We start from the raw sequence: 12,506 nt of genomic DNA, 5'->3' as shown, positions 1-12,506 counted from the left end.
TAAGGATTCAGGTGGACCTGTTGCAACAATGAGAAGTACAAAATGTCATGTCAAAAATGAGCTTTACAATGTCGGTGGGAGTGCGGAGGGGGGGAAGGATTGGGTTGGGGGGAGGGGGGAGGCTGGGAAGGGAGGTAAAGTGTAAACAAATGAGGAGGCTGCAATGCTCAGTAAGAAATATATGCATTATCCTGCCCATGTAATTGTAACCCCTCTGTACAGTATGTTCACAAATAAAATAAAATAAAATATATAAAAAAAAGAAGATTGCAATCATGCCTCCGTAGATGTTGTTAATTGGATAATGTTTACTTCAAGGTCTGCCTGCCTGCTTCCTTTTCACTGTTTATTTTTCAATGTAGCTTTTTCTTCTGGAAAGTATTTATGGGCCTAGTGAAGATCAATTCCTACTGTAATTAGTCATTAATTTTATTCCAACATCATTTCACAGATCCTTCTGAGTTTCTTCAGGGTCTGTAGAGTAATGCTTCACATTCTTAGATATGTTTTTTTTTCTTTTTTGGGGGGGGGTCCGGTCGTGGGGCCTGAACTCTGGGCCTGGGAGCAGTCCCTCACCTCTTCAGCTCAAGGCTAGCGCTCTACCACTTGAGCCACAGCGCCACTTCTGGCTTTTTTCTTTTTGCGTATGTGGTTCTGAGGAATCGAACCCAGGGCCTCAGGTCATGCAAGGCAAGCGCTCTACCACTGAGCCACCTTCCCAGCCCTTAGATATGTTTTTAACATTGATGCATCTGATGATAAAGACACATTGCTTAAGTCACCATTTTGATGATTGAAAAGAAACCATGCTGCAATCTCACTATATCGTAATTTTCTGGTTTTAAATTCTTTTGGATTAGAATTGATGCTGGAGAATTAACATTCTGTGTAAAATTTTATATTTTCCTAATTATTTTTAGTATACTTTCCAATATTGCATAAAGTTAGAACATTACTACTTACTTAGTTTTAGGATTTCTAAAATGGTTAGAGTAAAAGTTGTATTCATTCACAATTTTAAGATAATATTGTCCATTATGACCAAGTGAGATATTTTAAACTTTTTATTTGTGGTCCTTAATAGTGGTGCTGGGAAATCAAGTTCATGGCTTCATGTGTCTTAGTCTACTGTGTGCCTCTGAGCCTGATTTAACCTATGGTTTTATTTTCAATCAACTGGAATAAAGAAAAATTTCCCTAGGAAGGAATTAACACTTGGTTACTTTCTCCAGTATCTCTCATACACATAAAAGTAATATAATTCTACACTGAATGAAAATGATGTTCTTATATTGTATTTATTAGTAGTAACTTTTTATTTTTTTTAGCCCCACTCTTCACTAAGTCTTGCCCATTTGCTATCCCTCCTTCCCATAAAACTTGACTAGATCAACTGGAAACCCACTTCTTGTCAGCCTCCTGCTTAAAAAGATCAACCTAAGTAACCTACCCCCTGGTAGCCCTGCTAAAAACTTTCAAAGGCCTGACTGCAACCAGACTCCTTCCTGAGAGCCCTCCTCTGCTTTAGGGAAATCCCTCTTCCGCTCCACCCCTTCCTGGAATCCCTGCTCTGCACCACCAGAAACCAGACCACATTCATATCTCCTTCTGTGTCCCACCTTGCTGCAATAGAACCCCACCTACACCAGGCTCCTCCCTCAAATCCCCACTTCATCCACCAGATGAGGTCCCCCCCTAACTACTCTAGTCCCTCATAGTCACATTGCTCCCATATCCTAGTACCTCCAAACTCCTCCCTTCACTTTCATACCCCACCACCAACCAGACTTCTCACTCCAACCACCCCCCCCCCCCGGTTTCATCAGAAACTCTGCCCATAACTACCCTACTTGAAAGAGGCCTAACCTCTCAAACACAGCCCTGAACCTACCTCTTCCCACAAAGCCCATCATGCTATACCAAAAACCATTCACCTTCCTATAACTGCCATGCAGCCCTGCCTTGCTTGGCCAGAAGCTTCTCACACAGCCCATCTCCTGCCTGGAAAGACAGCCCTGCTTCAACACAAGCTGCTCTACCTCCCACATCTACTCTCTCAATGCCCTGCCTTGCTCTCCAGATAAATCTGCCTCCTATTGGCTCCTCCATCAATTCCACATCCTACTCCACCAGATACCCTGCCCACAATTATCCTACACCATTTTAGCTTTTCCACTCCTTCTCAGAGCCCCTCCTCCAACTAGCCCCATGGCTCCAAACCATGCCCTGCTCCTGAAAATCCCATAAGAAAACCCCCACCACACTATGACATTTCTAGACATCCACATTGCTCCATTGGAAGCCACTGTTCCAGTTGGCCTCTTTCTGGAAGCCTAGAAAACCTCCACCAGACTCTCCCATCTCTCGACACCCACATTGCTTTACTGGAAACCACTGCACCAGTTGGCGTCCCTTTGGAAGCCTCACTAGACTCAACTGTAAATCCCAGTCCCTCCATAGTCCCTTTTGGAAGGTTGTTTTGCCCTGCTGGAAATCCTGTCCATAGTCCATGTCCTGCCTTACAACACTGAAATATCCATCCAACCTTACTCCTCTTTTCGAAGTGGTGACTGGCTACACCAGAAAACTCATCCTAACTAGTTTAGTACACTGGATCTTATCACTGCTCTCACAAAGCCCTGGTCCTGAAAAACGCCTCCATACATTGTGACTACATTGTGCTCTGCTGGAAACCCCACCTGCACCCTAACACACTTCCCGAAGGCCTGCCATTCTCCATGAGAAACCCACCCCTTAGTCTTTGTCTTCCTAGTACCACCCTGCCCTCTCAAAGCCACACTCTGAAAAGCAACTCCCTCATAGCTCTGAATTCCTGCTCCAGAATCCCTACCTTCTGTCAACCTCTTGCCTCCCTTCCCTGCCCTGTGTTAGGGGAAACCTAACCCTACATATCCCACAAGGGGTCACAGTGTTCCACCAGATCCCCTCCTCTAAGAAACATCTTCCTTTGTAGCCTTGTTCTTCCTTTTCAAAGCCCTGCCCCAAACAGCCTCCTCCCCAGTGACCCCACCTTCTTCCAATGAAAACCTGTCCACCTGCCAGCCTCCATCCTAAAACCCGCCTACTCCACAAGAGACCCCTCCACTAACAAGTTTAGTCCTTCCTGTTTCCTCCCTGATGTCTCAAATCCCTACACAGATTGGCCTTCGCCCTCAATGCCCTGTCCTGTTCCTTCATACAGGCTGATCCAATACCAACTCCTCCCTTAAAACAGACAGAGCTCCACCAGAAACCCCATAACACCTCATCCATGAAGGTTTCGTCTAGTAACTTTTATTACAAATGTGATTTTGAACATATCTGGGGAAATAATAGTTCCAGCCTCCAGCTGGCCTCAGTCACAGAGAAGGATTTGTGCCTGGTTTTGGGTTTTCAGGTAGTCCTGAAAATGTAAAGTGCTCTTGTCTAAAATTGGATAAAAATCAGGCCAGTTTAATTTCAGGTGAATCCCACCCCCAGCCTTCATCCAAAAGAAGGGATTCAAAAGACCAATTTTTGAAATGTCTTCCTAAATAAGCAAGCCCTGGGAAAATGAAGCTCAACTAAGTTACTTAGATTAAAATAAATACTGTCTTAAATTTTTCTTTCAAAACTTTAAAATGTACATATAACTGATTTTGATTTTTCCGTGCTTAAAAATCTGAGTGTGTTTTGTATGTGTTTGTGAATATTTTCATGATAGAAATTGTCAGCCTGCTGTAACAATTGGCTGAGTATAAGTTTAAAGTTCAAAAGGTTATGAGATTTGATCATTACTAAAAATTTTTTAAAGCATTTTCACATCGTTTGAAACGGCTTTTTAAGGATTCTTTAACTTAAAAATTAGAAAATCTGGTATTTTAGAATGCATAAGGCTGTTTATACTGTAATCAAGTTATATGGCTTAACAAAAAGGAGAAATTTAGAAGCCAACAGAAGACCTATCTTTAGAAGTGAAGGGTGAGTAGGCAGAAGTGCAGTTCAGCTTGTCATGCATGGTGGAACAGGCCCCGGGAAGAGTCCACACATGGTGAAAGAGGGCCATCTGGCAAAAACGCAGTTCAACTAACCCTAAAGAGTCGGATTGGGTGTGTTCCCATTCCACAGGAAGGGCCAAGTGAACCATATTTATTCTGCCCCATTTCCCTGCAGAGAGACACTGGAAACATGATGGTAAAAATGAGTGATGTGAAGATCTGATTAACATTGCTAAAACTACCCCTTGGATGTGTTAAAATTAAAATTAAGAAGGCCTTAAAAAGAGGATTAAAAAGTTTATTTGTATAATGTGGTTTGCTCTCAATGATATTCTGCCATTGGATATGTTATTTTTAAGGCATAAAGGTGTTAAGTCTAGCTTTTGGTACAGTGATGGTGATTTTAATTTTTGAATTAAGGAAAAAATGTTATTTGAGCGTAAAAGTTTCCATGTGTATCTGTTTTAAAACAATCAGCCAAAGGAAATGAGTGACACCTAGCCTCGAGAGTTTAAGGGGTTTTTCAACATGCAACTAGAAACTAAAGTATAGAATATTTAAACAGAGATAAATAGGAGGCTTACATATTAGGAATGGATTTCTGTATATAAAGTTTAAAAGTAAAATTGTTCTAATTGTTTAATTGGAGTAACATGGCCTTTTATGAGACTCATTGATCTGAAAATTGGTTCGAATCCAGGCTGGGCAGATAAAGGTCCCTGTGAGAATGTCACATCTACTCAGCCAGCAGAAGGCAGAATGATCAAGCAGACCTGCTTTAAGATTCAATGTGGCAGAGTGCTAGCCTTGAGCTTTAGAGCTGAGGAACAGCACTCAGGCCCCAAGTTCAAGTCCAGCAACCAACTAAGGGAATTGCCAGTGAGGAATTGTTCCCAGAGTGATGAAGACACTCCTTGGATGAAAATAATGGGCGAGCATCCACAGACCCTAAGCCACTGCTTAGATGGCAGAAATAATGTCAGATCCTTGATTCATTTGTGCATGGCCGTTCACAAATTAGTCAGAGCCAGGAGGTCATGGGAAGATAGTTTGTAAGCATGCCTAGTGTCTATGACTGTAAGGGACAGGAACTTGTCAGTCATCTGTGATAGTAGTAAAAAGCTAAGGTTGTAAAATGTGGAGGATAATTTAAGTCTCAACCCCTGTATGTGCCAAAAGCTCTAATTGGCAGTAACTTTTGAATTGGCACCAGCTACATGAAATACATCAGCTCAGGAAAAGTTTGTAAACCTGATAGTGTGTCTCTATTGATATCTGTCTGAAGGCCTGCATAGGTATCTCAGACATTGTTAGGATTACTAGAGATCACGTTCCTAAGCCATCCAAAAAGATCCTTTTGCAAACCCGAAGGCTAAATAAGCTCCACTGCTGTAGCCAGAAAAATGGTCTGTGCATTTGTCAAAAGTTAAAATATTGTTCTTAATTACATCTATCCCTGGTAACCTCTTTGTAAAATAAGCTAAGTTTATAGGTTCCTGGCAAGGTAGGATCAACACTCCTGAGTCAGCTTGAAGAAGTGACAGAAGATGAATCTTTGCCCATCATCCCCTTTTAAGAACAAGGGAAAATATTCATTTTTTAAAAAATGTGGCAAAATAGACAGAAGGAAAAGGCATGGGAAATAGTAGTACAGGCCTGAGCCCTCTATATCTGCTTAGAAAATCCTAGCCTTATAAAAATAATTATTGTTTAAAAAGTTGTCATCTTGGTAAATTGTCCTGGACTATTATATAAATTGTCTTAAAAACTAGTGGGGTCACAGCCTGCCAAGTGTATACAATGCATCCTTACCTGTCTATGTAGTAATTTGCAGTCCAGCACGAGGTGTGACAGTCCCTTGGAACCACTGAGAGACACTGCTGCTGCTGCTGCACACCCTAATGGGTAAAGTTCAACAACAGCCTGACAGTTACCTGGAGGAAATCTACATCATCACCCAGACCACTTCCACCGTGGTAAAAGTATACTGCACTCCTGCCTGATTCGATCACCTGAAATGGTTTCCCGGTTGAAAGCTGCTACAACTAAAATCTTGTGGGACATTCTCTTGGTAATATGCAGTAACCCCTCTAAACTCCCACAGTAGATATTGGGAATGAGGATATCACTGGCTTGCCTTAGGCACTTCAAGATCACAGCCTAGTTTGGTTCTGATATGGTAATAACTTGCTTCCTTCTGGGTGTGTTTTAAAGATAAAGGAGAGAATTTTTTAATCAATGGACGTAGTATGAGGAATGAGACCCAGCCCTAATCTTAGCCTTAAAATCTAGCAAGCTTAGGCTGGGAAGGTAGCTCAGTGGTAGAGCGCTTGCCTTGCATGCCTCAGGCCCTTGGTTCGATTCCTCAGCACCACATAAGCAAAAAGAAAAAAGCCGGAACTGGTGCTGTGCCTCAAGTGGTAGAGCATTAGCTTGAGCCTTGAGCTGAGGGACAGTGCCCAGACCCAGAGTTGAGGCCCCACAACCGGACCCCCCAAAATAAAAAATCTAGCAAGCTTTTCATCCCACTGGTGCCTTGAGGCTTTCTGAGATAACTTGGTTCCACAAGTCAAAGGAAAAATGGGCAGTGTTAAACTTTCACCACAAAGAAGCTCAAGGAATTGTAAAGAAGAGGAGGGTGGTACAGAAAGCCTTAGGAAAAGAACTGGGGGGAAATTGGTATCCTCTGGATAAGAAAGGATTTTAAAAGTAAAGATTGTCTTAAAATGTTTGTAAAGAAGACAAACCTCAGAAAGTTTAAGTATGTAGCAAATGGTATAGAGCTTACGAGTATAGCTGGTATAAAATTAAGTTAGCTGTTATATAAAGAGTCAAGATTGTTAGAAGAAAAAGTCAGGGCCTTTGGTACTGTTAATTTTGTTACTCACAATCGGACCTTGTAGACTGGTGTCCTTTGTAAAAGAGAGGATCAGCACAATCCATCTATTAGTTCTGAGATCCCAATACCAAACTGTAAATATAGAAGACTGTGCCAATTAGGGGAACATGAGTGGTCCTCAATGCTCTAGAAGAGGAGGGAATGAAGAGCCAAAGTAAATTCAACTTGAGATTAACTCCACCATCTTGTGCTAGGCTGCCCTCAGAGTAACCCCAAGAGAGAGAAAAAAAACAAAGTTTCCCACCAACACTGTCCACCCTTAAGAAAGCAGAACAGTTGTCCAAGTGTTCGAGGAACAGAACATACCAACAGTTCAGAAAAAGGGCAGTATGTTTAGGGTGGACTCAAATCAATCATGTAACTGCTTGTGTGGAAATTCCCTAAACTTTTTTGTTCAATACTATAAAAGCTATGCTGATTTTGTGCTTGGGGACTCTTATTGTCACCGATTACCAGTGCGTGGAAGACCAAGCTTGAGTTTGCAAATAAATGACTCTTTTGCTGTTGCATTGGTCGTGGTCTCTGATGGTCTTTTTGGGGTCCCAAGTCCATACAACAGGGCTTGATATAAAATGTTCCTGCCCAGATATTTGAATGATGACATTTATAGTTTAAATGATTTAGGGTAATTATTAACATCTAACACATGCTGAGGTTTTTTATACCTCTCTTTCACCCTTTCTTTCTTCCTCCCTTTCTTTCTTTTTTCTTTTCCTTTCTTTCTTTTAATTCCTTTATTTCTCCTTTTCTTTCTTTCTTTCTTTCTTTCTTTCTTTCTTTCTTTCTTTCTTTCTTTCTTTCTTTCTTTCTTTCTTTCTTTCTTTCTTTCTTTCTTTCTTTCTTTCTTTCTTTCTTTCTTTCTTTCCCTTCCTTCCTTCTGTCCTTCCTTATTTCCTTCCTTCTGTCCTTCCTTCTTTTCTTCCTTATCTCCTTCTTTCCTTCCTTCCTTCCTTCTTCCTTCCTTCCTTCCCTCCATCCTTCCTTCCTTCCTACTTTCCTTCCTTATTTCCTTCCTTCCTTCCCTTCTGTCCTTCTCCTTCTGTGCACTTTTCTTTCTCTTTCTTTTCTCTTTCTTTCTTTCTTTCTTCCCTTTTCTTTCCTCTTTTATGAAATGAGTATGAATTTAGATATTTTGTTTGCTGAACAAGTATTATGCCATTAAAACTATCCTTTTTTAATTTAGTTACTTTGCTCATAGGTTATCACTTTTGCTGAGGACTCAACAGAGGCTAAGTTTCTCACTTATGTCTGCCAAGTAACTGGGATCACAAATGCATTCCAGCTTGCCAGGCTTTAGGATAATATGAGAATTATTTTATTTTCCTGGCACCCTGGTTCTGAAGTGAGATCCTCTCAAATTCTACCCCTTTAATTAGCGATGTGAGCTCCAATAGCTTGCCCTCAGTATAGATTATCTAAATGAATGATTGAAGGTAATTTCATTTTAATCTCTTTTTTGCCAGTTCAGGGACGGCTATAATTTTATTTCTATACAATTTTTGTGTATATGTGCACATTACTTTTAAAATGTTGTTTTCCCAGGGCTGGGAGGTGGTTCGGTGGTAGAGTGCTTGCCTTGCAATGCATGAGGCCCTGGGTTCGATTCCCCAGCACCACATAAGCAAAAAGAAAAAAGCCGGAAGTGGCTCTGTGGCTCAAGTGGTAGAGCGCTAGCCTTGAGCTGAAGAGCTGAGGGGCAGCACCCAGGCCCAGAGTTCAGGCCCTACAACCAGACCCCCCAAAAATGTTGTTTTCCCTCACTTTTTTTCCTTTTTTATTTTTGTTGGTCATGAGGCTTGAACTCCAGGCCTGGGTGCTGTCCCTAAGTTCTTTAGATCAAGACTAGCACTTTACACTTGAGCCACAGTGCCATTTCCAGTTTTTTGGTGTTTAATTGGAGGCAAGAGTGTCACAGATTTCCTGCAAGGGCTAGCTTTGAACTACCATCTTCAGATCTTAGCTCTTGCATAGCTAGGATTACCGGCATGAAGCACCAGCTCCCAGCTAAAATGTTACTTATTTTAAGTTCTATGATTTAGTTGAGAGAGTAGCATGAGTGTGTAGAAAGGAAACTTTCAAGTCATCTCTATAAATAATTTCAGAGTTCCATATTCATAATATTTATGCAGTGATTAATAACAGAAGCTCCCAAAGTAACAGAATGATCCTTCATTTTCTCCTTCCCATAGGTATTATTGGAAGATGAGTGAAATCTAAGTATAAGGCAATATGTACTTGAAGTTATAAAAAATATTTTGATGACACATAAAGAGCAATATTACACAACATGCTTTTCATTTCATAAAGAAAAGAATGTCATACAAGTATATTTATTGGCAGGCTTTTTCATCTGAAAAAAATATCATAAAAAAGCTGAAGGGGATCAGCAACGATTTAAGTGTGATATAGCACTGGAGACTATAAGACATGAATTTATTCATTAAATGATTATCTAGGAAAGGTATCTGTTCATTAAATTTATTCATTGTAAATTTTATTTTATTTACATGTCACTTAATATATAAATACATACAAGTGTGAATATATATATATATATTATATATATATATATTCACACTTGTATATATATATATATATATATATATATATATATATATATATATATATAGCAGCAGTATCTGTCCAGTGAACTGTATGGTTAGGTAACTTCATCATGTCAAGTTCATCTAAAGGATGGACTTCCATAAACCTTAACAACCCTGCAACACCACTGCACATGCAAACATAAGTTTTCACAATTGTAAGCCAGACCTGTGTTTTACCAAAGCTTTTTATATAATGTGTTAATTTTTTCATTTAGGCTTGACACAAAATGCGTTTGCCCTAGAAATAAATGATGGCATTATAACTACAATAAGTTAGTTTAAATCATTACATTGAAAACATATTCACTAGGAGTTGTTCTTTCTTTCCTTTTCTTATTTTATCTTTAGGAAATTGATTTCAGTTTTGATGTAGTGTTTGCCAGACAAGTACTCCAACACTGGAGTCACTCCACTAATCCTTTCTTGTTTAAGATTCTTTACTCATAGAATAGCAATTTTTGCACCCAGCTCCAAAAGCAGGGGCCATGATTTCATTCCAATATACCTACCTAGTAGGTTGATATGGGTGATACTTTTCTTCCTAGACTGATTCAGAACTGTGATCCTCTCAAATTTCTACCACTTTAGTTAATAGTGTGTGCTCCAGTTCTGCCTACCTCTAGAAGATATGACAGAAATAAATGATTACAGGTAATTGGAGTGAATCATTGGCTCATAGGTGATTTGATATTAAAATGTAGAGTAAGTTTGGAAGTATAATCACAGTAGTCAGATATTTTGCTAAGTAAATTTTGCTTCATATTAAAAAACATCTCGACCAGAATTCAGGATTGTTTTGCTGTCTGTCAACTTGTATGTCATCTGGGAAAATAAGCTTAATATCTTCCATGCGTGGTAAAGATCTTTGAATGGTCTGATGTGCTGGTTCACATCTATAATCATGGTAAGCAATCAGAAGTAAATAGATCACAATTTGAACATAGCCTAACCAAAAATTTAGGAAGTCTCAATCTCAACAAACTAGTGGATAATATTGAATCAAGTCGTTAATCTCAACACCACAAGAGGCTAAGTCTCTGCCCAGTACCTGTGTCACTTAGGTAACTGGCTCACTTGGAGGCAGTCACATCTTCTTATGCAGAAACTGGGCTGAGATTTAGCCAAGAGGAGGGAGGAGTCTCCCCCACCTTCCCAGGGTGGGCCTCCAGAATGCAGTGAATGTGCTAGCTTTCCTCCTCCAAATCGCTTGAGATGCCATGCTTCTGAGTGCTCATTATTTGATTTCAGTGACCTGTGGAAGAGGTGTAAGGTAACAGTAAATTAAATTTCACATTTGCCAATTGAGCTGTTCTTCACAGCTTGTGAGTTCAACTCACAATTGAGAATATTGAGGTAGGGGAGAGAGGGAGGGTGAGTGAAAGAGAGGAGAAATAGACAGAGAGAGCGAGAGAGAACAGAAAGGAAGGAAGGAAGGAAGGAAAGAAGGAAGGAAGGAAGGAAGGAAGGAAAGAAGATAGGAAGGAAGAAAGAAAGAAGGATGAAAGGAAAGAAAAAGACAGAAAGAAAGAAAGAAAGAAAGAAAGAAAGAAAGAAATGGGGCTGGGAAGATGGATCAGTGGTAGAGCGCTTGCCTTGCATGCCAGAGGCCCTGAGTTCGATTCCTCAGCACCACATAAGCAAAAAAAAAAAAGCCGGAAGTGGCGCTGTGGCTCACGTGGTAGAGCGATAGCCTTGAGCTGAAGAGTTGAGGGACAGCGCCCAGGCCCAGGGTTCAGGCCCCATGACCAGACCCAAAAAAAGAAAGAAAGAAAGAAAGAAAGAAAGAAAGAAAGAAAGAAAGAAAGAAAGAAAGAAAGAAAGAAAGAAAGAAAGAAAGAAAGAAAGAAAGAAAGAAAGAAAGAAAGAAAGAAAGAAAGAAAGGAAGGAAGGAAAGAAGGAAAGAAAGAAAGAAAGAAAGAAAGGAAGGAAGGAAGGAAGGAAGGAAGGAAGGAAGGAAGGAAGAAACGAAGGAAGGAAGAAGGAACAAGGAAAGAAGGAAGAAGGAAAGAAAGAAAGAAACGAAGGAAGAAACGAAGGAAGGAAGGAAGGAACAAGGAAAGAAGGAAGAAGGAAAGAAAGAAAGAAAGAAAGAAAGAAAGAAAGAAAGAAAGAAAGAAAGAAAGAAAGAAAGAAAGAAAGAAAGGAAGAGAAAAAAGAAAAAAAAAGAAAGATAATGATTGAGAATGAACGGTTTGGAGTCAGGAGTTACATGGCAGAGGTGCTACCTCTATTTGGTATTAGGTCTGCCCTAGCCATGCAGACCCTATGCAGACACTTCCCCTCTTCTTGGCTAAGTTTCCATCCTTTATGTGTTACCTAGGTATCTGCCATGCCTGGAGGCAGACACCTCCCCCTCCTGCTAAATCACAACCTGGTCAGCCTCTGGTCACACTTTCCATTTGGCCAGAGGAGATTCCCAGGACCTGAGGTCACATCTAGTGTGGCCAGAATTTTCCCCCACCAGGCCATATCTCATCCGGGCCTTGGCCTAGATATGTCATGGCCTGAGGTTGGGTCAACCCCCTTTTTTTCACATGCCTCTCCACCATATATGGCATGGGAAGCAGTTCAGTAAATAAACTACTTTACCTGACTGACTACCATGTGGTGTTCTCTTCATTGGTTACCTAATGAAACTTACCTAATTAATATACCTTACACTTCAGAGTTTCTAGTTAAGAATTCATGGATATTTTTTGACATATGTGAGATCAGTATCTACAAAACATATGTACTTACTCATCATTTAACAGTATAATTCTGACTGGAATCTTTTTTTTCAATTTTTTATTTTTGAAAATAATGTACAGAGAAGTTGCAATTACATTTGCAAGATTATGAGTACATGTCTTATTAAGCATTGGTGCCTCCTCCTTTATTTCCCCTTTTCATCCCTTCCCATCTTCCACTTCCTCCTCCAAAGTTGTAAAGTTCGTTTTTTGACATAATATGTTGTACATTTCATTGTCGCTATGGATCCACCTGTATACCTATTTACATAATTTTTTTCCCTTCCTCTTCACA

The sequence above is a fragment of the Dipodomys spectabilis genome, unplaced genomic scaffold (genome assembly GCF_019054845.1).
Source record: "Dipodomys spectabilis isolate Male_0828 unplaced genomic scaffold, ASM1905484v1 ptg000183l, whole genome shotgun sequence".
NCBI lineage: Eukaryota > Metazoa > Chordata > Mammalia > Rodentia > Heteromyidae > Dipodomys > Dipodomys spectabilis.
Note: the sequence above shows the minus strand (reverse complement) of the source record.